We start from the raw sequence: 5,160 nt of genomic DNA on the forward strand, positions 1-5,160 counted from the left end.
ATCATATGAGAACAAGATAAGATCATTTGAGAACAAGATAAGATCATTTGAGAACAAGATCAGATCATATGAGAACAAGATAAGATCATTTGAGAACAAGATCAGATCATATGAGAACAAGATCAGATCATATGAGAACAAGATAAGATCATTTGAGAACAAGATCAGATCATTAGAGAACAAGATCAGATCATTTAAGAACAAGATCAGATCATTTAAGAACAAGATCAGATAGTTTTAGAACAAGATAAGATCATTTGAGAACAAGATAAGATCATTAGAGAACAAGATCAGATCATTTAAGAACAAGATCAGATAGTTTTAGAACAAGATCAGATAGCTTTAGAACAAGATAAGATCATTTGAGAACAAGATCAGATCATTTGAGAACAAGATCAGATCATTTGAGTTTTAAGAATAGTCTGCTACAGAACGAACAGCATTGCCTTGTAGACAAGTTGATCTATCCTTATGTTTTAGAATTCTGCTATTAAAACATCAGCCTAGCAGTACAACTATCGTGTATATCAAGATTACCAGTAAGGCTGAATCGGTTCACTTCTGTAGTAAGTGGCTGCAAAATTTATTTTTCATTGTATTATCTGGTGTTCACTATTGAGCATCCTGATCATGCTAAAACAGTTTATTAAAACCAAGATTGCTTTGTTCAACTGTCCAAATGACCATTTTTGTCATCAAAAAGCTTGATGCAAAAGAGATGGATTTTTCACAGAAATTACGATTTTTTTTTCTTTTAATCTTTTATTCTCAAAGTACCAAGTATTTACTTTTAGGTATCTGTTTTTATGCCGTATTGACAAAAGCAAAAAATAAATCCCTTCAAAAATAACAAATCTAAAACAGTGAAAGACAGACTACAAACAAAGAAAATAACACATTGATTTTAGAATTATAAAGTAGGTAAAAGCACATTAATTATCCCATATTAACAATTCATTTCGCACTATGCAAGCTGGTCAAGTCCAGCACTTAACATCATGAGAATCTACACTTGCCAGCTTAACAATGATATTTATTTTCGTGTTGTTTACAAGTCAACATTTTGTACACGTTTGATATCATTCATGATTTTCATTTACTTTTCAATATTGTTGAAATCAGTGATGGTACACATGTACAGTGACAATTAAGGGTAAAAGACATCTTTAATTGTCAATAATTACCTTAGAATGAAAGGGTGTGTATTGCCTGTTTATGGCCACTGACTGTCTCATCACACAGCTTCTCTGATTAATTATGTTATGACAAATTATTACCTTAGATCATCAGCTAATTTATCATCTTACAGCATCTCTGATTGCCTGGTTTGTCATCACCAAAAAATACCTAAGAACTTCAGTAATTGATCATATCACAAGTAAGTATCACTTTACAGCTTTTCAAACTAACTCGCTTATACTTATATAAATTGTAACTTAACAGACTATGTCAATGGTTATTTTTATCACCATCCAGTATCATGTTACAGCTTTTCTGATCCGATTTTTATTCTCACCAAATTATTTCCTTAGAAGCACATCATTAAGTCATTTATCATCACCCAATACATTAACTATCATCTTCTCTGATTGGCTGCATGGTCACCTTATCACCTTATTCCTTAGTGGTTCATTATCATTTGATATTACCTTGAAAGTGAAATAATTAACAGGTAATCATCAGCTTATAGACACCAGCCTATAATCACTGATTGTCTTGTCAATGTATTTTGTGAGAGAAAAGCAATAGTAAATCTGTAAATCAAAACCGCATTGGACCTATTGTAATCCCTCGACTGAATTGTTATTGTGATTTGTACTAGCATTTGAATAAACAACTTTTCCCTGTTGTTAAATACTTCTGTATCCATTGTCCTAAGAAACAAAGAGACAATTGTTCTCCAGTCAGTCCCTGTTTACACTGTACCCAGAGACAAGGTGGCAATTGTTCTCCAGTCAGTCCCTGTTTATACTGTACCCAGGGACAAGGTGACAATTGTTCTCCAGTCAGTCCCTGTCTATACAGTACCCAGAGACAAGGTGACAATTGTTCTCCAGTCAGTCCCTGTCTATACTGTACCCAGAGACAAGGTGACAATTGTTCTCTAGTCAGTTCTCTGTCTATACTGTACCCAGAGACAAGGTGACAATTGTTTTCCAGTCAGTCCCTGTCTATACAGTACCCAGAGACAAGGTGACAATTGTTCTCCAGTTAGTCCCTGTCTATACAGTACCCAGAGACCAGGTGACAATTGTTCTCCAGTCAGTTCTCTGTCTATACTGTACCCAGAGACAAGGTGACAATTGTTCTCCAGTCAGTTCCTGTCTAGACAGTCCCCAGATACAAGGTGACAATTGTTCTCCAGTCAGTTCTCTGTCTATACTGTACCCAGAGACAAGGTGACAATTGTTCTCCAGTCAGTTCTCTGTCTATACTGTACCCAGAGACAAGGTAACAATTGTTCTCCAGTCAGTTCTCTGTCTATACTGTACCCAGAGACAAGGTGACAATTGTTCTCCAGTCAGTTCTCTGTCTATACTGTACCCAGAGACAAGGTAACAATTGTTCTCCAGAGTGTTCCCTGTCTATACAGTACCCAGAGACAAGGTGACAATTGTTCTCCAGTCAGTTCTCTGTCTATACAGTACCCAGAGACAAGGTGACAATTGTTCTCCAGTCAGTTCTCTGTCTATACAGTACCCAGAGACAAGGTAACAATTGTTCTCCAGTCAGTCCCTGTCTATACCATACCCAGAGACAATTTGACAATTGTTCTCCAATCAGTCGCTGTCTATACAGTACCCAGGTGACAATTGTTCTTCAGTCAGTCCCTGTCTATACAGTACCCAGAGACAAGGTGACAATTGTTCTCCAGTCAGTCCCTGTCTATACAGTACCCAGAGAAAAGGTGACAATTGTTCTCCAGTCTGTTCTCTGTCTATACTGTACCCAGAGACAAGGTGACAATTGTTCTCCAGAGTGTTCCCTGTCTATACCGTTCCCAGAGACAAGGTGACAATTGTTCTCCAGAGTGTTCCCTGTCTATACAGTACCCAGTGACAAGGTAACAATTGTTCTTCAGAGTGTTCCCTGTCTATACAGTACCCAGAGACAAGGTAACAATTGTTCTTCAGAGTGTTCCCTGTCTATACTGTACCCAGAGACAAGGTGACAATTGTTCTCCAGTCAGTCCCTATCTATACTGTACCCAGAGACAAGGTGACAATTGTTCTCCAGAGTGTTCCCTGTCTATACAGTACCCAGAGACAAGGTGACAATTGTTCTCCAGAGTGTTCCCTGTCTATACAGTACCCAGAGACAAGGTGACAATTGTTCTCCAGAGTGTTCCCTGTCTATACAGTACCCAGAGACAAGGTGACAATTGTTCTCCAGAGTGTTCCCTGTCTATACAGTACCCAGAGACAAAGTGACAATTGTTCTCCAGAGTGTTCCCTGTCTATACAGTACCCAGAGACAAGGTGACAATTGTTCTCCAGAGTGTTCCCTGTCTATACCGTTCCCAGAGACAAGGTGACAATTGTTCTTCAGAGTGTTCCCTGTCTATACAGTACCCAGAGACAAGGTGACAATTGTTCTCCAGAGTGTTCCCTGTCTATACCGTTCCCAGAGACAAGGTGACAATTGTTCTCCAGAGGTGACAATTGTTCTCCAGAGTGTTCCCTGTCTATACAGTACCCAGAGACAAGGTGACAATTGTTCTCCAGTCAGTCCCTGTCTATACTGTACCCAGAGACAAGGTGACAATTGTTCTCCAGAGTGTTCCCTGTCTATACAGTACCCAGAGACAAGGTGACAATTGTTCTCCAGAGTGTTCCCTGTCTATACAGTACCCAGAGACAAGGTGACAATTGTTCTCCAGAGTGTTCCCTGTCTATACCGTTCCCAGAGACAAGGTGACAATTGTTCTCCAGTCAGTCCCTATCTATACAGTACCCAGAGACAAGGTGACAATTGTTCTCCAGTCAGTCCCTGTCTATACTGTACCCAGAGACAAGGTGACAATTGTTCTCCAGAGTGTTCCCTGTCTATACAGTACCCAGAGACAAGGTGACAATTGTTCTCCAGAGTGTTCCCTGTCTATACAGTACCCAGAGACAAGGTGACAATTGTTCTCCAGAGTGTTCCCTGTCTATACAGTACCCAGTGACAAGGTAACAATTGTTCTTCAGAGTGTTCCCTGTCTATACAGTACCCAGAGACAAGGTAACAATTGTTCTCCAGAGTGTTCCCTGTCTATACAGTACCCAGAGACAAGGTGACAATTGTTCTCCAGAGTGTTCCCTGTCTATACAGTACCCAGAGACAAGGTGACAATTGTTCTCCAGAGTGTTCCCTGTCTATACAGTACCCAGTGACAAGGTAACAATTGTTCTTCAGAGTGTTCCCTGTCTATACAGTACCCAGAGACAAGGTAACAATTGTTCTCCAGAGTGTTCCCTGTCTATACAGTACCCAGAGACAAGGTGACAATTGTTCTCCAGAGTGTTCCCTGTCTATACAGTACCCAGAGACAAAGTGACAATTGTTCTCCAGAGTGTTCCCTGTCTATACAGTACCCAGAGACAAGGTGACAATTGTTCTCCAGAGTGTTCCCTGTCTATACTGTACCCAGAGACAAGGTAACAATTGTTCTCCAGAGTGTTCCCTGTCTATACAGTACCCAGAGACAAGGTGACAATTGTTCTCCAGAGTGTTCCCTGTTGATATACTATTTATATTGTTATGTTGCCACATTTCTATAAATAAAGTTTCTTTAATTAAAGCTTTGTTTGTTTGTGTCATTAATCTTCTAACCTATGGAATGTATTGAGACAAACTGCTAACACAGTTAAACAAAAGAGCTTTCTCTAATAATTTTCTGATCTTTTGTATTAAACAAGTTCATTGATAAATTTCTATAAAGCAGAAAGTTAAATTGCAAACAAAAGCACAGATTTAGCTTTTTAGAACAGTAGAATGTTTGTCTTCATACAACACAAGCCAAAGCTCCTCAAGGGATTGTGATGACCAAAATTTGAGGTCTTAAATGGCTTATACAAAATTTATCTTTTGTCTTTCATTTCTTTTGCAATCACTTCTATTTTTAGTCATGTCAATAAAAGGACAGATAATGACAATAGTCACACCATGACACATTGT

Source organism: Ylistrum balloti, unplaced genomic scaffold, assembly GCF_031769215.1.
Source record: "Ylistrum balloti isolate Yb309-2 unplaced genomic scaffold, AGI_CSIRO_Ybal_v1 Utg370308, whole genome shotgun sequence".
Taxonomy (NCBI): Eukaryota; Metazoa; Mollusca; class Bivalvia; order Pectinida; family Pectinidae; genus Ylistrum; species Ylistrum balloti.